The sequence below is a fragment of the Harpia harpyja genome, chromosome 9 (assembly GCF_026419915.1).
Source record: "Harpia harpyja isolate bHarHar1 chromosome 9, bHarHar1 primary haplotype, whole genome shotgun sequence".
Lineage (NCBI taxonomy): Eukaryota > Metazoa > Chordata > Aves > Accipitriformes > Accipitridae > Harpia > Harpia harpyja.
Genome location: NC_068948.1, coordinates 46,658,269 through 46,680,704, shown reverse-complemented (window position 1 = coordinate 46,680,704; position 22,436 = coordinate 46,658,269). Strand labels below are relative to the sequence as shown.

Genomic DNA, 22,436 nt, shown 5'->3' with positions numbered 1-22,436 from the left:
GATCTCCCCTTACCCAGGCCAACTCCCCCCAGTTTATATACTGGGCATGATGGTATGGAATACCCCTTTGGCCAGTTTGGGTCAGCTGTCCTGGCTGTGTCCCCTCCCAACTTCTTGTGGCCCTCCAGCCTTCTTGTTGGCTGGGCATGAGAAACTGAAAAATCCTTGACTTAGTCTAAACACTGCTTAGCGACAACTGAAAACATCAGTGTGTTACCAACATTCTTCTCATATTAAATCCAAAACATAACACTATACCAGCTACTGGGAAGAAAATTATTCCAGCCAAAACCAGGACGCTCCTCTCTTCCTAAGATGAAGGCTTCGCTGCCGCTCATCTGAGCGTGACTCCCTTGCCGTGCACGTTTGCGCCCTGTTTCTTGCTCGTAAAACCACCCCTTAAGGCATGGGCTCACTGGGGGGAAACTGCTGATGTCAAAACTCCTAAAAAACCCAGTGAGGAGTTTGGGGGTTGCCTGCGCTCACTGTGTGCCGGTGGGAGACGGGCGTAGTTGAGCCGAGGCGTCTGCCGCTGCCTGCTGCAATGCAGACAACGTACGGGCCAGTGGGTAGAGCACGGGGTTGCCTGGCCGGGGCGCGAGGTCCAGCTCTGCTGGTGACCTGCTGTCAGGCAAACGATTTAGCGTGTGACATCCAGAGGCCACGGGCCAGCGGCCCCTCCCGATAAATCCTCGTCAGCGTATTGTTGTCCTTCTGTCCGGAGAGGAGGGTGACAGTCGTTAGGTCTGCCTCCCCCCCCGCCTGTCCCCACATCTCCTGTGTTCGGAAGAGACCGAATGCAGACTGAACATCCCTGGGGGAGAAGATCAGGCAAACCGATGGTCTGCGGTACTGCAGGTACCGGGCTCTATTGCTCTGAACCTGGGGAATGCAGCGCTGGACTGCTAAAAAAGACGTGAGCTCTCCCTGCGTGCAGGGCTGGGGAGGAGCAGGCATTTACTGCTCTCTCTAAAACTGAGAGATCCTGTGAATTAAAAGAATGAGCCTGACACTTGGCACCAGCAGACGTGGGAAGTGATAATGGGAGACAGGGCTATAATGGCACAGGAATCTCTCGGTGTGATGGGAGCTAAATGATGCGGTAAGGAAAATTGCACCTCCTCGTGAGTGTCAAAATTGACGGAGAGGAAAAGGAGATGAACAGTGTTTGCAAGTGCACCCCAACAGCTCCTGTAAAAGAGCCTTGACCCACCTTTGTCTCAGGCTGGAGTCAGCCTGCCAGAGCAGCTCGCGTGATCCCCAGCTCCCCGCTCCTGCTTCCCCCAAGCCTCTCATGCTTGGGAAGGATGGAGGTGATGGGCAAGATCAATCATTCAGGCCAAGTGCACGCTTGTGCAGCCTTGCAGTGGCCCTCCAGTCCTTTCTGGATCGTGAGGCTGTATGCGTGGTTGTAAGACCAAAATGCCCATCGCAGAGTGTGGATGTGCCTGGATGCACGTGGATACCACGTGCACGCGTGTGGGGCTACGTGAGCAGAGGCCATACGTGTGTTTGGACAAGCAAGCAGGGATTGGCGAGTGCTGCACGAGGGGATGCCTTTGTTTCTGTCATGGGACAGGGGTGAAAATGATCACGGGATGAGCATGCGGCTTGTGACAGGGAAGGGGGTCCAGCTTGTTTGTCACCCAAAAGAGACAGGAAAATCAGAGACACGGAACAAAAATAATTAAACAAACGGCTCTGCTGAATACATGCGAGTGACAGGCTACGCCAAGCATCTGGGCAGCAGTCAGCGTTGCTATCTGTTGCAGGGGCTGAGCCCTGTGTGATCTGATGGTTTTGGAGCCGATGAGGCAAGAGGCTCAGCACTGGGAAAAGCATAGCGGTGCTCCCTGTCCTCACCCGTGCGCCGGGCTCCAGGGGAGCTGGGAGCCTGGTGCGCATCTCGGCATGGGGCTCTGGCAGCCAGAACGGGAGCATGTGTGAAGGGGGATAAAAACTGGATGAGGAGAAAATGGAAGGTCTGTATGTAAATCAGCGGTGCCTCCTCCCTTGGAGAATCGTGGTTCCTTCCACACCTTTCTCTCTTTTTGGCCCAAATTACTGAGGACTTAAAGAGAGTTTGACATGAAGAGACCTCAAAGGGGCTGGAGCTACTTGATGACAAAGGGAGATGGAAAAGATGGGCCAGTGTATAGGAGAAAGCACGGTGACGAATGGCACAGGGAGGATAGCTTGGCTGTTGCTTCCGATAGAACAGCCAGATGGCAACACGCTGAAAAGCGTAGGAGGAGAGCATTTCGCTAGCAGGAGGGTCCTCCGGAGCTGCCTCCCACAAGGTCCTGCTGAAAGTCCACGGAAGGTGCAGTAAGGGCCACGTATTTCCATTTTCAGAAAAACATCCAGCAACGCCGACCTGCAGGCTCTCGCACTTCTGGCAGGGATGGAGGAGAGCTGAGGCTATGAGACAGCCCTGCTGCCTGCAGGAATGCAAAGAGGGGTCGTCACCGGTGCCCACCAGGATAGCTCCTTCTGGAGAAGCAGCAGCTGGTGCCACCAGCCGTGGCACTGCCCGTCTTTGGACCCTGTTTTCTCCTCACCCGACGGTTCTGGGTGCAGGTGCATCCTCGCGACCTGCTCCCTCTCAAGCATTGCCACCTTGATGTCTTGCTTCAGAGGAGCTTGCTAAGGAGATGAGAGAGCGGTTTATTCTTCAAAGCATAATGCTACCATCTGGAGGAGCAGAAACAAGGCTGGGGAAACAAAAGGCAGTAGGTAAAGATCAATACTGAATACGCATTTAGCAACGGTGGATACGCATTGCTCAGTGTTACCGAAAGACTGACGCTGAGCTACGTGGTGTTGCTGAGCTGGGAAACTGGTGCTGCAAGGTAGTCCTGTGCCCACGCTTCAGGGGAGGACCTCTGTTTCTCCCACCATGCGTGCTGCCAAAGAGTTTCTCCCTGTGTTTTAGTAGCTTGTGGCTGAGCCTGAGCCCTCTCCCACTGAGAGCCCTCCCTGACTGCTGCTTTGCTTCTGCTTAGCTGAAGCCAAACCCTCCCTGTCGGGTGATTCACTCGCGCCTTGTTCATTTGAATTTGTAACAGTCCTTCTGCACACACTATAAAGAGTATTTAATATGCAGCATTTTGCTGAGCCTGTAGCCTTTGGAGCTTTTTGTGGAGACTCTTTGTGGCCTCCCTGGACACATTATTGGAGCGATACAGTCCCAGGCACACTGTTGAAAGCAGATGTCATGCTAGTTAATATAGAAGTGTCTTCATTGCTTCTTCCCAGAACGCATCCAGTCCTGGCTCTTCCTCAGATGGGGTAATGGAGGTAATGCTGGCTTCCTCCTTGGTGCCCTGGGCTGCTCTGCAGATGCATGGCCAAAACGTCGTCCCCTCCACTGCTTGCGGTCCTTCGGTTTGCTCCCTCTCAGAACTTAAAGGTCACTGTGGAGAAGTTGCATGGTGCCACCCAAAAGGGTCCCCCAGCCTTGGTGGGCACAGGGTGTTTGTGCTCCCCGTGCAGCAGGTTGGCAGCAGTTCATCCCGAACGGCTGTCTGGCTCTTCAGAGCAGCACCGGGAAATATGCAAATTTAACCTTTGAATTTACTGTGCTGTTCTTTTCCTGGGAAATGTCACTCAGGGCACCAAGCTGGGATTGCATGGTCTTGGGAGGGGAGCGGGCATCAGTGGCATGTGCTCCGTCTCTGGGGATGCATCTGGCCGGCCCGCAGCGTGGGGAGCTGGCTCCTCCAGGGACACTTGAGGTGCTCCCTGCGAGCGGGAGCTCCCGTGCTCTGCCTTGCTGCCAGCAGAAGCTGCCCTGAACCGATGCGATGTGACGGGCGGAACGTGTTTCGGTGGCTTGAGCTGGCTCCTGAGTGACGTACGGAGGATGACGTCCCCATGGCTGGGCCGGGGAGCTGTCGGCAGTGACACATCTCACAGTGGCGAGAACGGCTCGTGGGAGCCAGCGCCGGAGAGGGCTCCTCTGCCTCGAGGGAGGGGAACGCTTGCGGGGTCGGATCCTGATGATGCTGCTGCGGCGGCAGGAGGGAGCTCCCCGTTCGGTTGAATGCGCAGCAGAGAAAGAGCTGAAGGGAATCCCGGCTGTCAAAGCTAGCAGTGACTGATAGGACGGTCCTAGCTCAGACCAGAGACTAAGATGAAGGGTTGAGTTTACAGGCTGTCCCTGGGAGGTACCTGTGGAGAAAAAAAAAAAAAAAAAAAAAAGTGTGATTACAGTGCAGGCAGGAGTGACTGTGCAAAGAAGATGGATTTCAGCACGGGTGAATAAACAGAGACTGTATCAACATTCCAGGAGGGCTTTGCCCTGGTTGCTGGACCATCCATGCCAAAGCCTTTCCTGCCACATCAGCTCTGTTGCTTTTATGAGTTCCTGCCGGCGTGGACATGCCTATTTCTGTGGCATTTCCACCATACTTATGTGGGCTGTGCCAGCTTCAGGTGTGGCTTTGGGGAGGCAGAATGTACCTGAAGAGCACTGCGAATGGCTCTGGTTGCGTGGCCCTGGTGCAGAGCGTTCCCTGCAGCTTTTACAGTTCCCTGAGTTATTACAGTTGCCACTACAGATCTGTCTTTGTTTAGGACAAATGCTTCAGGGTCAGCAGAGCAGGAGCTCTCAAAGAACAAGCCAAGGTGTGCAGCTGGGCTCTCCTCCAGGACCCTCCGATAGCAGCCAGCGTGGGCAGCTCCAGGCTAGCAAGACCCTGAAATAACAGAGCAGAATGTAGCCTGCCTTCACAAGCATCCCTAAAAATAGCAAGGCAGGATGTCCATGTGATGGGTTTCAGTAGGAAAATAGATTCATTTCCCAGCTCCCAGAGGGGTTTTTGGAAACAGCAGAGAGTAAATAAGGGTTTTGAAAGTGATGACAAATACCTTGGAGGTGCCCTTCCAAGCAGCCTTAACTGTTTGAAATTACACTCACATCTCCAGTGGCTCTGAGAAGGGGAGCGTGAGGCCCTGAAGATCTCCAGATCTAGTGTGCTCTTATTTGCTTGGGTGCTAATTAAGAGAATGTCGAATCTCTGCTATGTATTCTGTAACTCTGTAAATTCAGATAAGAGCCATTACAAATCCATCACAAGGTGTATTAGAAACTTCTCAATTAATAAACAATGCACACAGCAGTCTCCAGGAGAAGGGCCGTGAGCACTGGAGGGGAACGCAGGACAGGGATGGCCACCAAGTCAGGGAGCAACGAGTCGGGGTGAGGAGGATGCTGCCCACTCAGTCCTCATCCCCCAGGAGCAAGGCAGTGCAGGAAAGGGAGTCGTGGCAGGCTCCGCACGGGAAAGCTGCTGGTCTCCCAGCTGATAGTTGAGGGCTGCAGCTACTGCCGGAGCCCTTGGTTTTGCCAGATGTTTCCCTGTGGCTGCTTGGGCACCGAAAAAATGTCATGGTCTTTGTCTCGGCAATGTGGATGGAAAGATGAGAGCGGTGCAGGGATGGGTTTCCCTGTCCTGTGCAGCTTGAGAGCGTGTGGCCGATGGCCGGTGTCACCCGAGGGACACCGGTTTAAGCCCGTGCGGCAAGAAGAGGGCCCTGTACCAGACATAGACAGCCCGCCCCAGGGCTACGCAGGCATTCCGGACTGAAATAGGCTGGATTATTTACGCAAAGAAGAATGGCTCCACGTGGAGGTGGGGATTAGAGCGTTATCACCTCACAGCAATGGCTTGCATGGAGCACGCTTCTGATCCCGCTGGCTAACTGGGATCTGAACTGGCCCGAAGCCTGCATGGGTGCCTGGACCACTGGGGTAACTTTGGACTTTGCATGCTCCTTGACCAGAAGTACCTTCCTGGTCCAGAGACAGCCCCTCCTCATAAAGTTTTCTCAAAACTAGCACTAATATATGGAGCTTTCACCATATTCACATTTTCTGATGAAAAATCGCCTCTCAGAAGGGGAGTCCACGCTTGTCTAAAGAGAAAGGACACTGGGGTTTGAGCTGCAGCTGTGGTTAATACACAGATGCAAGAAGGAGGTGGGTTCCTGGGCGGGGAACTCAAGTCCTGAGTTGTGGTGGATTTATGTCCCTGGAAAGCTATTCAGAGAATTGCCCTACTGCAGGAGGAACCGTTCAAGCAAATCCCACGGGTTGTTCTTTCAGAGAACTTAGGTCCTGAGAAGAAGGGCTTTACCGTCCACTTGTCCTCTGGGAGCTGGCAAGGAAGGTCCGCAGGCTGAGTGACCTGGAGCAGTTTCCTCTCCTCTGCCTCCAAATCTTTTTGCAATAGCTCACTGAGGAATATTTCCATTTCAGGAAGCGTTTCCTCTCCCAGATCTGGATGCTGTGCTGGTGTCACCCACTTCTGTGATATGCTGCCTCTGGGGACATAGAATTTCAATTCATGTTAACTATGCCCTTACCCTGGGGAGCAGCGTCAGACCAAGACAGACCTACTCCTCTGTGCCCCTTCTCCACGTTGCTCTTCTACCAGACGGGCTGGGCTTTCCTGGTCTCTGCTGTCTTTGGGACATCAAGGGCAATAGCTAAGAGGGACATAGCATTACTACTGGGTGGGAGTGAAGCCAGTAAAAGAGGTAGCCTGCTTTTACTAAAGCTATCTCAATTCATGTATTGCCACTGATGGTGCAGTTTCTTCAGGAGCAAGGCAGCAGTTGTGTCCCTTGCTTGGTGGGTTCAGAGGTCTGAGTGTCCCTGACAAGGTTTATTACTTGGCTGATCCTGATAACGTGACGTTTTGAGCCCGTTGTGGAGCATGCCTTGTCCAAACTGCCTTTCACTCCCTGCGGTACTCCCAATTTGTGTCAGTCGAGGGTTGATGAAGCGATGTGTGTGACAAGCATCTGGGTGCCGCACTCGCAAATCAGCAGGGCTAAAGGAGAGCTCGCCAGGCAAAGATGCAAAATCTAAACAATCCTCAGATAGCATCTTAAAGCCCTGACAGGCTCCAGACAGGTGGTTTCTATAACAGACTCTATTCTCCACCTGCCCTGGGGCAGAAATACTTATCTGTCTTCTGCTGGCTGTGCCAAGAGGCTGTTCAGCCCCTCATAAACCCATTGCGTCCTTCAATGTCCGTTCCTGGCATCTGCACCTTCTCCTGAGCACTCCCTGTCCTGGGTGAGCACGTGTCGTGCTGCCAGGTCTCCTGGCCCCACAGCACCTTGCAGGGCAGCTCTGACAGCCACGAGTTTGTCCCTTAGGGCCAGAGGTTGGGACCTTGGAGTCTGGCCTGAAAATAGCAAGATACATACAATTGCTGTGTCTCTGTAAAAAGACTTTTTCTGCTTTCAGGCTTCACTGTCTAGATGGACAGCGGGCGGGTTGGAAAGGAGCAGGGGGGTTGTGCGGTGATGGCACTCACACGTACCTCTCCAGCTGTGCTGACTCAGCCGTCTCCAGCTGTTCCCGAGGCAGCTGTGCAACACCCTAAGTGGCCGTGTCCCTTATCCCCAGCAAGGGGTCCCAAGGGGGTCACCCCAGCCCACCTCCTCGGGTACCTACCTATGCTAAAGGTTTCCAGCCACCACTATCTATGGTAACTCCCTTTCCAGGGAGGGTGACAGGTCCGGTTCCAGTGACCCAAGGCGGCGGCACCCGCTCTGCTTGAAAGCAAGAGTGCGGTGGCCTCAGTGCACCCACAGCATCGTCAAAGGGCTGGATGCAGGGGGTGGCAGGGGGCTTCGGGTAGAGGCTGCACGTGCCGACGGGTCTTTCACAGATTACTGACCGGGTTAAAGCACTCCGGCATGTCTGCCCCGGCGCTGTGTAATGCTCCCACCCTGTCTGCCCTGCTAAGAAATTCCTTCGGCAGGCTACGGCCAGCCAGGCGTGTGGGAACCACTCTTGCTCCCGCTGCAATCCGGGGTCTGTTTGAGGAGCAGCGGAGCTGCGTCGGCAGACCTGGGACAGAGGAGAGCGTGGGGCTCTGCCTGGAGAGATTTGCCTCCTGGATGTGCCTTGGGCTGGAAGGAGGGGCTGGATGGCCTCCGGAGCAAGGTGAGGGGAGCCGGACCCTGTGCAGGGCCAGAGGCTCTCATTCCCACGTGCTTTTCTCCCCAGGCTGGCTAAAAAGTCCGCGTAGAAGGTGGGTGGCACCTCCGTGCACCCTTGGAGGTTGGTCCTGCCACCAGGGCAGCCTGTACAAGCTGAGATAGTTTCTTGGACGTGCATCCAGCATCAGAAGCTGTGGGCTGCAGGGACGAAGGAGTGTTTGTCCCCATTCCCGTCTTCCTCGTGCTGCTTTTCTTGGCTCTGGAGACAGCCTGCTTCTCCATGCCGCCTGATATCTGATCTGTGTGTAATGTCTGCGGGTCCCCTGCTGTCTGAGGAGAGATGGGGCTGCTTAGTTAAAACCACAGACGTTAATTACTTACCCTTATGGCTCTGCTAAGATCACGTTCGTTTGAATTGCCACAGACCTCCCTTGCGTCTCCAGAGACAAGGGACCTCAGCGGTGGCTAAGCTACACGTGAGACCGTCCGGTCCCGGGGGAGAGCGGGGTAACCCATGTGCGGTCGAGGAGATGGTGGCTGGAGCCGGGTTTGGACCCCGAGTCTGGGGGGGTCCTTGCAAGCCCCCTGCCCCTGGGGCTGGGTCATGCCAGGGAGGAGAGCAGCGCGCTGTGTCTGCTGCTGCTGTACTCGTGAGCCGGCGGACTTTGGCCAGCAGCGAAGGAATAGCAAAGGCATCGTGGAGGGGCTAATTCTTCTGGAATTCACCTGAAGGAGAAGAAATGATGGGGGAGCCAGCTCCTGGCTCGTCTGTACAGAGGCACCTTTGCCTGCGGTGCAGGTGTGGGCACACGAGGGACTTCCCTGCCACAGCCCGTGGGTGCACGGCGGGGACCGATGGGTCTCCCGTCTCTGACAATATATTGCGGTTGCACGCATCCAGAGCTGGAAGACATTTTGGGCGAGAGCTGCAACTACAGCAGAGCTGCCTGTGCTCCGGGGTATAGGCATTTCTTCCAAAATTCATTCAGGAGCAAACATGTGAGCTGCTTGTGCACATGTCTAACTGCAGCTGTAAAAGAAAGCAACAGAGATTTCAAATGGCACTGCCTGTTTTACCATTTCAGGAAGAAGTGTGTCTTATTATAATTGCCTTGCTTATTTGGAAGAAAAAACCCACTGTAGTTACTAGAAATTCAATATAGAAATTACTAGTTACTACCCTCTGTAGACTAATTTTGAGGGTAGAAGAAGAATGAGGAATTTAATGCACACTATAATGAATGTCAATCTTCTCTCTTAATGAATAGGAATCACAGTTTGCTGCACATTGTAGGGAAATGAAAAGCATCCAAAGTTCAATTCACTTTTTTCTTTTTTTCCTTTCTTTCTTTTTTTTTTTTTTCTTTTTGAGAGAGATAATACGGTGCACAGCAGATGGGTACATTCATTTGTGAACGCTAAGGATTTTTATCTCTCACTGTACAAGTCAAGGTTTTCCTTCAACTGAGCTTTGTAAAATTTCCTATCCAAGCTGAGGCATAATGCCATTTACAGAGCTGGATCCTTGAGAGCAAAGTGGGTTTTTTTTTTCCCCTCCCTCCTGTAGCAAACCATCCAGACAATTAAAAGCAGAGATGACCCAGCTTGTGCTTGATATATGTTTGCTATTCTCAGCCATGGCTTTGCTTGCTGGATTCGCAGAGGAGCGTGAGAGTGTGTGTGTGTGTGTGTGTGTGACTCGTGCAATTAGGTCCCTCGGAAGGGACACAAAACCCCATCCCATCGCTGCATGTGAAAGCGGTACCTCTGCCTGCTTTCTTAGCTGCTTCCCTTGCCGGCAGGGATGCCCCACTGGGAGCCAAAGGACGAGTTTGTGGCAAGAGCTTTAAATTTGAAAAGGCCGATGCAGTTAGTGTGGGACAGCCTCATTCCTGGCTGAGGAGGCTGTGCAGGAATTCGTGTTTTATAGCAAGGAGAGGGTGGACACCTCAGCACGGCCCAACTCTGTGGTCCACAGGACCTTGATCTGAGAGAGGTTGCTTTGCTGGCGTGATGCAGGGTCTCTGGAGGAGCAGAGCATCTCGGTCTCACGACGGGGAGGGTGTCTGTGGAGCAGCAGAGCCTGTGCCAGGAGCTCTGCCTGGTCCCCGTCCCACTGGTCCCGCAGCCTTGCCGCTGCGGGAGAACCACCCTCCGGTGTCGTTCAAGGGACCTGCTGGAAATTGCTGAGCTCCTGGCTGTGGTCTCGGTCAAGCCAGGCTGGACATCATGCCTTTCTCTACGGCTCCATTAGGATCTCAGCTCGCTTGGAGACAGTTCTAGGACACCTTGCTGCAGGCAGCCCGTGGCTAGAGGCCAGCGGCTGGGTGTTGTAGCTGGCAGCAGAAGGCTTGGTGGACGTCTCTGGTGATGGGGCCAAGGCTCTCAAGCCCTCTGGCCGATGCGGCTGGAACGGCTGAGCAGGTCTTGCTTGTCGGTCTTTCTAAACAGTGGTGGCTCATAGCTAATGTTCTCCTGGCTTAGTTAAAAGTTATTCCCTGAGCCTGGGTGGCCTTTAGACTACGACTGGCTTTTCAGGTTTCTCCTTGCATCTCTCAGGGGTTTGAAGCCATAGCACTTGACTGCATGAGAGAACCATGCTCAGCTGAGGACCAAGCCAAGCCCCAGCCTGGCCTGGAGGGACACTGGTGGAGAGGGTCCTGTGGCCACAGACCCGTATTACAGCTGAGGGGATCCATGGACTAATTGCTGCAGAAAGGACCCGCGCCAGCCCTGAGCGGGTCCATCTTGCCGCGCTCTGTATTTTCTTCTAGTTCCCTGAGCTGAACCGCCTCAATGCTCTCAAGAAGGAGCTTTATGAGGAACAGCACCCTCAGATGACCCATCTGTCAGCCTCGCGTTTCGGGCAGTACACGCCGAGCCTCTCTGAGGGCTGTGGTTTGGCAGGTGGAACCACGTTCCTGCCCGTACCCCTGTCCCAAGCCTCGCAGTGCAGCCAGACGGGGCCAACGCTGCCAGTGCAGCCCACCCGCTAAACCAGTGCTAACTCTGCACACTGAGACCTTTCTGTGGGAAAACCCAGACCTTGTGGAGCAGTGTCTATGGGAAAGTCCTGGACGGAGGCTTATGAGAAGGATGTTCTCATGACTATGGTTCAGGTCCTCTGCTCAACCCGTTCTCCACTGGAGGCTGTGCAGAACTCTCTGGAGCCTGTTCATCTCCCTCTCCTCTGCATGGACAGCAGTTGGTGTGGGTATGGCTCTCTGTGATGTGGATTGCTTCTTGCATGCTGCTAATTCATGCTGATGAAGGTGGTTTTAAGGCACGCGCCATGCGCTGTGATCAGAAGGTGGAAGGTCTGAGATGGTCCTTAACGCCATGAAGGTCGATTCCACCAAATCCCACGGTGTCTCTGTCTCCTGCTCATTTTGTGACCCCCCTCAGGCTTGAGCGAAGACAGAGCTACGTCTTTTTTCTGGAGCTAATTCTGCCCATCTTCTGCTCACAGCCTGTGATTTCCTTGCTGTGCCCAGGCAGCTGCTCTGTGGCCCGAATCTGCTGGACTCGGTAGCAAGGGGAAGGAGGTTTTGGGGCGTATGTGAGGGCTGGGGGTTACAGGGGTACCGCACAGAAGGGCCTCCCCCTGCAGGTACCAGCACCCAGGGCTCAGGCGTGGAAGGGTGTGGGATGTACGGGTGCAACAGGGGGGGAAAGGGAATTTCGAGGAGCACCTGGGGGACAGAGCTGAGGGCTTGGCCCCATCAACCCAGGAGTGAGTCCCAGGAAACATCCCTGGGAAGGGACGTGCCGGCAGAGCCCCGTGTGCCCTCCGTGCGAGCCTGGCATCCAAATACAGACCTCAGAGGAGGAGCTGGCTTGCAGGGGCCACGGGAGCCCCTGTGGCTGCTGCTTTGGGGGGTGGAGGAGAGCAGAGGCAGCTCTCCCTCACGCAGAGGTGCTCTGGGATGGTTCTGGAGAGGTGCCTTGCTAATGTGGTCCTGGGGATCCGGAAGGTGATTTTCCGTCTGTTTTCTCTCATGTGCAAATGCAAACTCCAGCTGAGCAGATGCCGGCTCTGTGCCAGAGGAGTTTAGAGTTCCACTGTTTTAAAATATTTATTAATGTGAAGATGTAGTTAGCACTTAAGCTGAGGCAATACAGTAGAAGTCTTTTTGTTGGAATGGAAGTTAGTGATGCTGAAAAGCCATTAAGCTGTAAATATAAACTATATTAAGTGCTCAGTAGTAACCTTAAATATCCCTTTGTTGGTTGCTTTGCTTCTGCAAGGCTGAGTGTCTGTTGAGGGGATTACTCACTGCTATCGCTCCACGGCATGCCCCGCTCTGCCTGATAGCTTTAAGAGGGGCGTGAATGGCTTTGCAGGTGAGATTTCCCGAGCAGCACAGCTCAGTGCTTGCCTTTCAGCAGCTGATTATTCCGCAGCCGATCGGATGCTTGCAGGGACTGTGAGTGGAACAAGATGGCAGAGCAGCTCTGCTCCGCCTGGAGAGGCTCTGCTGGGATCCCGTGGTCGCCTACAAGGGCTGAGCTCACGAACCACCGGCCGGTGCCTCATTTCTCTCTCCTCGGTCTCTGGTGTGTTGCAGAAGCTGCTTGTCTGCCCTCAGGTCTGGCAAGTCCAGGTCTGGATTCCCACCTTGTCCCGGAGGCACCAGCGCCCGAACAAGGTGATTCCCGGCAGAAGGCAGGCTCTGAGCAAGATGCCGCGCTGCCTGGATGTGTGTGCTGCCCGTGGACGTGACTCACAGCCTTCCACATTCCGCCCCTGCCGAGGAGTTCCTTCCCATCCAAATGGCTCTTTGCCTGGTACGGGATCAGCCCCGATCCTCTCGTCCTTGCAGATCTGTCAGAAGAGATGGGCTTTTCTCAGAAAGTGCTGCCAGAGCTCAAAGCGAGTGTCAGCGAGTCTCTCGTAATCACGCTGCCTCCGAGCCTTCCCTTCTCTCCATCCCTCCACGCAGGCTGCTCACCAGCGGGGCGATAAGGGGAGGAATGGGGTGGTGCTGGCTGTCTTTGGTGGTCGGTGGGTCATGACTGTGCTCCCTAAGCGCCGGCTCGGCACAGGGCAGAGCAGAGCAGCAGAAGCCCTTGTGGTGCTGTGTTACGAACCCTCCTGCCTGCCCCGTGCCCTGCTGTAGTGCCAGCCCGGCTCCGCTGCCCGGAGTTTCACAAACCTTGTAATTTCTGCCTGAGCAAGGGCTCGGCTCTTCCCTGGACCTGTGTGTCTTGACATGCTGAATCCCAGTAGCCGGTTTTGGGTCGATTATCCCAACCAAAAGGGCTGTCCGGGCAGCCTGCTCTGCACCCTTCACAGCCCCCCCCGTGGACCCTCTGGCAGCAGGGCACCGTGCAAAGCAAAGGGAGGCAGCCTGGCCACGCAGAACCTGCCTGCATCCGCGGTTTGGCCGTGTCCTGTGCTCCAGCCCAACAGTGGCACTTGAATTAGTAAACTCCCTTTACCCAGGAGGGCTCGTATTTCAATCTTTAAAACCAGCCTGAATAACGATTGCAAAAATAAGAAACCCTGGCTCTGGCTGCTGAGAGCATGAAGCTATATGGATTTCTTAGGCAATTAAATTTTACATAATAGAGTAACTAGATGATTGTACAAATTTAAAGAGCGCCTGGAATATGCAGGCATATTCTGAAATTTCTAATCTCCTATTTCAGCTCTAGACCATTAATCTGTCACATTTCTTGCCTTTATTTCTTTTCTGTCTACACTGCTTCAGAGTTGGGATATCGCCAGTAAATGCGGCTCTTCCACGTTCGCCTCTAGCTCCTGTTCTGTTGGGTGCTCCTACCCTACGCCATGGGCACAAGCAGCTGCTCTTCAGCTCCTGTGCTCAGTATCGTGGATTTTTTTGAGGACGATGGAGCATAGCTCCTCAGCGTAGCTTGTCACTTTGCCTCCACCTTGCTGGGAAGCAGTTCTGCAGCAGAGCTGGGACAGATGCTTGGGGATGGGAGCTCCATCAGCAGAGGCAGCACATCCCCAGCCTCCTGTCTGGCCAGCCCAGCCCTGACTTCTTTATTCTTCCAGTCCCCAGCTAGCTTTTGCCTGCCAGGCCTGGCTGCTGGCTTGCCCCCAGGACATGCCGGAGCACGTAATCCCCTTTCCGTTGGGCAGCTAATTCTGGTGTGCTGGCCCCTTCCCTGCTACTCTCGTCTCTGTGCTTACCCCTAAGCTGCTTTCCCAGGTCAGGCGGACCACAGCGATGTTTCTGCTTGCTCTTCCTCAGCGGGAGGATGCTCCATGCCTGTGCAGAGGTCTGTGAGCGTGAGCTGGCTGCAGGAACCAGAACTGTTGGTTATTCTGGATTATTTAAAGCCTGAGATGCAGCCAGTAAGATCAGGCCCCTGAGCCTGGGGAGAATCGGGAGGAATACCTGGATGTTTTCTGCTCTCCCCAGTGTGAACGGTAGCGGCTGTGGCTGTCGCACCTTCATGGGGGCCCTTTCCTGCCCTGAGTTACAAATTCCTTCTTGGCAAGCAGCCGTAAACGGCCCAGCTGCATGAATCCTGCTGCTCTGAAGGCTCAACAGGCTGCACATCGAGTGAGGAGACTGCTCTGGCAGGCTGATACCCTTGGGACAGCTTGCATTTGTTTGTGCTGTTGCAGATTTTCTCCCCACTGCTTGCCTTGTGGCTCAGGGAGTTAAAGGGGAGATTTTTCCCTTTACTCATCACAAGAGCACCCCCCCCCCCCAGCTCTCCAAGTGGACCCTTGTGGTCTCACTTGGGGTTGCAGATGCCCAGATCTGTTGGAAACAGTGGCTGGTGTAGTTTTGTGCAGGCAATCAGTCGGCTCTCGGTTCAGCAGTAGGCTTTATTCTAGCAGAGCAAAGGGCTGAAGTCGTGGTTATAACATTGGAGACTGTTTGCCAGAAGATGGTACAACAAACATGAGTTACAGGTCATATTCATTGCTAAAGCACATGCCTTGTTTCTCCTGTGCCTTTGATAGCTGGACAAGTTGGCAATCTCACCCCTTTGCCACCAAGCTGTGGCAGCTGCCCTGGAAGCTCTTGCCGTTGTAGCAGTGTGGCACAGCTCCTGCCAGCCGCGGGGGCTGCCTCCGAACCCCTTTCCCTGGATTAATCCAGCTCTTTTTGATAGGGATTGTGTCTGTAGGAGCATTGGACATGATGGGGGCCTGACTTTGGTCTGGGACTCTGGCTGCTTGTAAAATGCTGATGGTCTTTAAACAAGGAGCTCCCGTCAATGACTAAGGGAGTTGAAAACCTGCTCAGCGTCATCTAAAATGGGTCACAGGTTGAAATGATCATGCAATGTCCCTGCCAGGCGTTTCTGGGAAAAGCCTCGTGGGGCAGCTCTGAATTAAGGGATTAATTAAGGGGCAGCCTGGAGGTTTGGCTGCAGCCCTGTCCCCAAGGTGCTTCTGGAAGCTCTGGGGAAACAAGGATCTATGGGGGGCAGCAGGTCCAGGAGACCATGCCGCACATCCCACCCTCTGTGATGCATCCAGAGGCCTCTGTGGGCTCAGGGGCTTTCCAGCCCTCTGGGATGCAGCTTTGCTCAGCCTCAGCTGAAACTGCGTCCGCCTCTGGGAGCTCGTTTGAAATCCAGCTAGAGAGAAAAGGAGAAAAAAAAAAAAAAATGACCTGTTTTTGTTTGCCTGTGCGCACAATCCAGGCTCCTTGGCTGCTCTAAGCTCCTGGCCTAGATTAGTAAAAGATAGATTATTTTCACGTGGGATTGTTTGGGAATAAAGACAGGTCTGGGATGTTAGTTGGCTCTTTGTTGTTGCTGAAAGAACCAAGGAGTTTTGGAGCCTGGTTGCTCTGTAAGCAAGGCAGGTAGGTTTAGGTTGTTTTGTTTTCAAAACAAAATTGGAGGGATCTACTTTGCAGAGCAAAATGAGCAAGAATGGAGGAAAAGATGTGAATGCTGTCTCTGGAGAGCTTTAAAAGTCTGAGTACCTCTGAGATGCTTTAGAAATTCAGAGTTGACCCTGCTCACTTTGTTTAAAAAAATAAAAAATAAGTAAAATGCCCCTGCCCACCCATCTGTGGCATTCTTTGGGAGGACTTCTGAAAGACTCTGAAATGTGCTGGCTGCTGAATAAATTATAAACACACTTCCTCTGGTAGAGCGCTTGTTTCAGGCTGCACATCCAAAAGCAAATTAAATACTCTTCGGTGTAATTTCAAATGGAGCTGTTTGCTTCATTTTGAAGATTGTGTATTCAGATTGTCTTTTTCTCAGGCTACGCAGGAGGGGGCTGTCTCTGGCCGAGAGCCTGGATGCGGAGCAGGCTGGAGGGAGGTGCAGGTGGGAGACGGTGCGCGCTGCTCGGGCTCCGCGCTAGTTCCATCGCCGAGCGCTCCTGCCTCAGGCTGCCCGTGTTTGGAGAGGGCTCGGGAGGCCAATGTTTAAGTCAGGCTGCTTTTTGAAGCAGGGAGAGCCCAGGTCCCATGCTTGGGCTGTGGGAGGGCTGCCCTGCGCTTCCTTTGCAAGGCAGGGATGGGACACAGAGGTGCTGCCGGCTCTCCTCGGAGCGGGGATTTTGCCGTAGGGAGCCGGACCTGTTAAACAAGCTCTTCTTGGCTGCTGTGCTTTGAGAGCAGCCTGGAAGTGGCTCAGCAAAGAATCGGACAGGCCTTGCCAGAGTGGTCCGCAAGGAACCTCGCTGGAGGGATGTTTCACAGCCCAGCACAGTCTCAGTGACAAAAAGTCCCCGGGATGCGACACTCGGAAACACGGGTGACGCTGTCCCTGTGCCTGCCCAGGGTCCCAGGCCTCCCAAAGCTGTACGGGGAGAAGATGCTCCAGCTCTGTGAGTTTGCTGAGCGTCGAGCAGCGGCGCCGTACACCGGCAGAGCTGCGGCACCAGCGCCTCTGAGCTGCACCGGAGGCCTTCTGGGAGCCCCGGAGTGTGAAATGCGTGGAGAAGAGCGGGTCCAGGGCTGCTCTAACTGCTCTAATTCTCCACAGGTGACAGGAGAGGCAATAGCCAAACGTTTATACGTTAAGTTATGTAAGGATATAATAGCACTTTATGCTGTAGAGCAACCCAAACTGCACTTCATCACCCCTTCTGCTGGCTTCCTGCCTGCAAACGGGACGCATGATGTGTCAGTTCCAGCCCGTGTCTGTCCCCAGCGTGAGTTATCAGCTTGATTTCAGAAAAGGCTTTAAGTGTATTTGAAACATAAAGGGGAACAGAATCCCCCTGTATCTTCTCCGTGAGCAAAGTCCAGTCAGAAATATTACAGATTGATCAGTATTTTATCTGGAAAGGAGGATGGCTCCTTAACATCATTAAGTGGTGACCTTTAAAACTCATATTCTCCTGCCAGCCACATTGGGCAATGGATGGAGCAGAGACGGATGGCAGCGGTGGGGAATAGAATCAATTGTTTGCTGAGATCAGTGCGTGTGTGTGTTTTCAGTGGCGTGGAGGTCCCTGGGCCACTGTTCACCATCTCTTTCTGCACATTTCTTTTTTACAGCAGAATAAATTCTGTTTGGTGCCCAAGATGAATTTTCAGAGTCATATGTCATGTTTTACAAGGGGCTGACAGTGCAAATTGGGGGAGAATAATGGTGCCCAGCCCTAACTCACCTCAATGGCTTTATTAGATTTCTCATCGAGAAGCAGATGAGCAGGCTGGGCTCTTGGGGGTGTTTTCTGTTGGGGAGCTGATCTGCTTAGTTTCAACTTTAAATTTTGGTGTGTGTTAATGCTCTGCCCAGATTAAGCTGTGAGACACGCTGAGTGGCAGCACCAGAGCCAGGGCTGAGGCTGCTCCTCAGGGGACATGCAGTGGCTTTACACCAGGCTGCTCCAGTTCTAGATCTGGGTCCCGTCCCCTTCACCCCTGGTGCCGCCTGCCCGTAGCTTGGGTAAGAGAAGGTGTCAATCCCGCACGGATCTGGGCAGGCTTGCCTCGAACCCATGGCAGCCCATGGCAGTGTGGCGATGGGAATCTGCTCTGTCATGCCCTGCATGTGGTCTTGTGCGTTTCAAGGTCATGCACGTACGTTGCTGGTGCTGTGAAAGCAAGACCTTCTCAAGGCAGAAAGCTGGGTCGTGGCTGGCAAGCGCTGGCCCCTGTGGCGTAGGCTCATGGCAATGTCTTCGTGCTCTTGGCTGTCATCTTCCAACTCCTGCATCCTCCGTGGCTACAAGGTCACGGCAGGTCCGGCTGCATGGCAGCGCAGTCCTGCCAGACGCAGGGCAGCCACGTGCCACAGCCACCCCCTGGTCCTGCAGGTATTTGTCACCTGGGCGTTTGCAGATGGGCCGGGACTCGAGCTGTCTGCAGACACGTAGGCTGTTGCTCTTGCCCGAGTTGGCTTTGCCGCAGCCTGGGAGCCCTCACGCAGCTGGAACCTGCATCTCCACTGGGCTGGCAACTTCAGATCCATTGCAGCGCAGCCCCCCAGACCACCGATCTGCACCCCTCTGCTTCCCCCCCCCCAGCCTGGCGAGACCAACCTCCCCCAGGGTGGGCGAATCAGCCTTACGTGCCACGTGCTTGGAGGGCTCAGTTTGCTGTCTTTCCACAGACTTGGGCTCAGGTAGGCTAGGGTGGGCTCCGTAAAGTGGGTCCCGCTCTCGCGCTGCTGCCCGCAGACTGACTCAGTGCCTGGCAGGCAGGAGGGATGCCCCAGGGGAAGCAAAAAGCAAAGTGAGAAGGAAGCAGGTGAAAGTCTCCTGGAAAAGGGCTGTAACTCTGCGAAGGGTTTGTTCTGCCCCAGGGCGGTGGGTGACCGGCGGATCCCGTTCCCCTGGGGCTGCGGTCAGCGGCGTTACTCCTGCCAGCAGCCTGGAGCTAGATCCAGGAAGGTAAATCCCAGTTTGGTCTCTCCGTTTCCATTTCTGTTGCCTGTGACCCTGGGGCTCCCAGCACAGCCTGGAGCATCCGTGCGGGCAGCGGGGATGTCGTTTGGGAGGTAGGGGCAGAGGGGAGGATGAGACGGGGCAGAGCGAGCTCGGGCGGTCTTGGTGGAGCGAGGGTCAGCTCTGGGGCTGGATCCTGAGCACAGACATGTGGCGTAAGGCCACAGTAACCCATTTAGGTCTGGTGGAGGAGGGGAGGAACAGGGTCTGTGCTAGCCCAGAGCTGTCTCCGCTCCTGCCAAGACATGGTGCAGAGTCATTACAGGGGCAACGTGCTTTCAAAGATGAGCAGGGAAATGCTGCATCTTTTTTACAGCCCTCTTCTTTGACCTCTGAGAGGCAATGGTGAGGACTTGGTGCTCATCCCCTTGTGTTCAGCACGGCGGCAGTTTGTGGTTCGACGGCGAGACGGTCGCTCCTCCGAACCAGAGGCACGGGGACAGCGGCAGAGAGGAGCTGCGTCGCGAGGAGGGGTGACAGGTCCTAGGGACGGCGGGAGTGGCACAGAGACCAGCTTTGGTCTCCCGTCCCCTCTGAGGACAGAAATCGGGGTTTTCCCCAAGCCCTGAGCAAATACAGCGGTCGGCACGGCTGCTCTGTGCCCCTGGGCTGGGGTGCGTTTGCTCCTTGTCCCAGGGCCGTGGTTCCCCAGGGAAGTGAGGACAGAATACTTGTGTCTTTCGGTGAGAATCTGCCTGACTTTGGGATGTCTTTGCAGAGCTCAGACAGCCCTTAAAGCAGAAGGTTACCCTAATTTATAGTCCCTGGATTTATGGGAGGTATATATCAAGGGAGAGTGTAATAGCTTTCCTGTGGCCCATCAGCAGAGAGGGGACCAGCCTGAAGTCCCTGGGAGCAGGGATAGCTGCGGGATGGTTGTAGCTGCTTTAACTCTTTCACTTCGGGAGCAGGGAAGAGACAATCCCGCCACTGCCTCGCAGTGGTGTTGCAGCTTGCTCCACGCACCGCTTGCGAGCAGGTGTTGAGTCTGTGCTGGGAAGAAGCTGGAGTCGGTATCCAAAACCCCTTGGCTTCTGGCAGGGGATGGGAAACTTAAGAAGCGGAGATTTCCCAAAGCTCATCCAGCACGGCATGTGGGGCCAGGGATCTTGCCGCTTCCCACCAGGCTCCCTGCCCTGCCTGGGAAACCTTCCTGCAGAGTCCCTGTCCCACGCACACCCTTTCTCCATGCTCATGCCACCCACCACGGGCACCTTTGGCCTTCCCATCCCTCCCTGCATCCATACCCAGAGCTGGTACCGCTGTTTTTGGGCCCCGTCTGCCCCTCAGCCCAGCACCGGGGACCTGCCCCGGGTCTCCCTTCAGCCGGCATCGTTTCCTGGTGCTCCCACCTGAGAAAATGGCTTCGCTGTCCCTTGGTTTGTCTGACAAGCAGAAAGCTGAAAGGGCAGATTAGCTCCCGCTTCACGAGCCCTTAGGAGAGTGGGGATTGAGCTGTGGGGTCTGCTTTCCGCTGCGCAAGCCCTTTCGTCCTCTCCGTCCCGTGGGGCAGTGCCCCATTGCCCCTGCCCACAGCTGCCCCAGGTGATGCCCCGGCTGCGGAGCTGCCCGGGGCAGGAGAGAGCTGAGCCGGTGGTGGGTGGAATCACTCCGGCTCTGTTTGCCGGAGGCTCCCGGCTGTCAGCCCCGTCCAGCGTGCACCAGGTATTCGCAGCCGAACGTTCGTCTGGGAGCTGACTGCCGCAGCAGCATCCCGACGGGAGTGCTGGATGAGCCCCGAGCAGCACAGGGGGGAGAAAGGCTCCTCCGGCTTCAGCGCCTGGCGGTGCTGGGGCCAGGAGGGTTCTGTGGACTGAGCTGGGCTGGAGCAGACTGTATTCCCTGCAGAGGGACCGGCAGAATAACTCGCTTTCTGACTCATTCCTGAGGCTGCAGGCAGGGCCCCAAGCAGCTGATGGGTGCTGAGGCACTGGAAGGAGCGGGGAAAGGGAAGGGTGAGAGCGTGGGTGGGTGTAAGCAGATTCCCAGACACCGGGTGCTGCATCCATCAGCATCACCCGCCCCGTGCAGGGTAGAGAGCACGAGCCTTCCTCACACGTCCCCAAAAGCATAAATGGCTGGAGCATCTCGGCTTCCCAATCCTTTGCTCTCACTGTGCAGACCTGAAATCGGGAGGAATCACTTGGGTTTTCTTCATGGACACAGCAGGGCAGGCTGAGCCCTTTGCAGTTCAGCTGACCCCACCAACTGGGGCTGCACTTTTAGTGCTGCTCTGCTGTGGGCGTAGGAGGATGATGGTTGCAAAACTGCTATTCCTGGGGCCCAGGCTTTCGCGTCCTTCCTCCTCCTCTGCAGTCCCTGTGTGGAAATAGCTGTTGCCCACTCTGGAAGCTGGCATTGCTGCTAGAAGATGTTCTGCTTCTTTAGCAGTTCGAGAGCTTCAGCAGTTACAAAAACTTCTCTTTAAAAATTGATGCTGTTCTGTATCATGTTAAATATTTATTCTTAAGGAACAATGCGTTCCCCCCTCCCCCATTCTGCTATGATACCTACTTTGCATATGAGCTGATTAATAATTAAGCATCTACATTTTATTTTGACTAACAGAAGATGCGCTCTAGCCAATTGGATGCCTATTGTGTTCTGCTGAGCTGTGAATTCACCTTTCCTCTCCAGACCAAGGCATCCTCTCTGGTCATGCCTTGGAGCAATCCTACTCTGGGAATCCAAGCTGGCCATGGCCAGTCCTGGACCACCTTCGTATCTGTAACGCTGCAGAGCCCATGTTCACCTGGCCGTGGAGAAGACTGTAGGATCACCCATTCCCTTTACAGCCAGCAGGAAGCCAGGGTGGTTTCTTCAGCCCCAGCTGCGTTTTCCCCCTGCCTTGTAACTTGGCTGTCTTCAGGCGAGGACGATGCACTTTTTCCGATGGAGGGGTCTCCCCTAGGCTGGGGCAGGAAAAAGTTGGTGCTGATCTGGCCGGGCAGCCAGGATGGCCCACAGCAGCAGTGAATGCCTGGGTGCCAACTTTCGTCCCTGCTGAAGCAGGAAAAGGGGGAAGAAATTGGGTGTCCTGGGCCAAAGCCAACTGCGTCCCGGCTGGTTCCAAGCGCAGAGCTGGTGCTGAGCCGCTGAACGGCTCCATGACAAACGTTGGGTGGTGGCATGAGGTCTCAGAGGACGGTTTTCTCCAATGCAGCTTTGGGCTCCTCTATCCTAACCAAAACCAGCACACCCTCTCTGGGGAAGCCACTGCTGCAGCTGAGCCCCAGACTCCCTAAATGATTCCCTGGCGTGGAAGGGGAGACGTGCGTCCTTGAAACAGGGACCTGGCCTGGTGATACAAACCGGGTTGCTTAGTCCCTTAGCCCCACTGGATGCACAGTTTTTTGGAAGCGGTCGGTAGGTCCAGCTCCGTAACTGGAGCCTCCCTGCACAGGAGTTTTGTGCAAGAGGGAAGCATGGTGTCTACAGCTCAGTGAGACTGGGCACACAGCAGCCAGACCTCAGCAAACCTGTGCAGGTGCTGAGCGTCCACCTCCCGACAGGTATGGGGCTCTTCCCCCCCTAAAGCCAGCTCTGGCAGACAAGGGGTAACTGGAGAAAAAGACCTCTCGGCAACCTGGGACCCAGTCCTGCTGCAGGGGCAACGCACGGC

General features: G+C 54.8%; 1 protein-coding gene across 1 annotated transcript in view; it reads left to right on the top strand.

Moving 5' to 3' along the window:
* The window catches only part of RTN4R (reticulon 4 receptor), a 68,969-nt gene that overhangs the window by 1,355 nt on the left and 45,178 nt on the right, over positions 1 to 22,436 (top strand).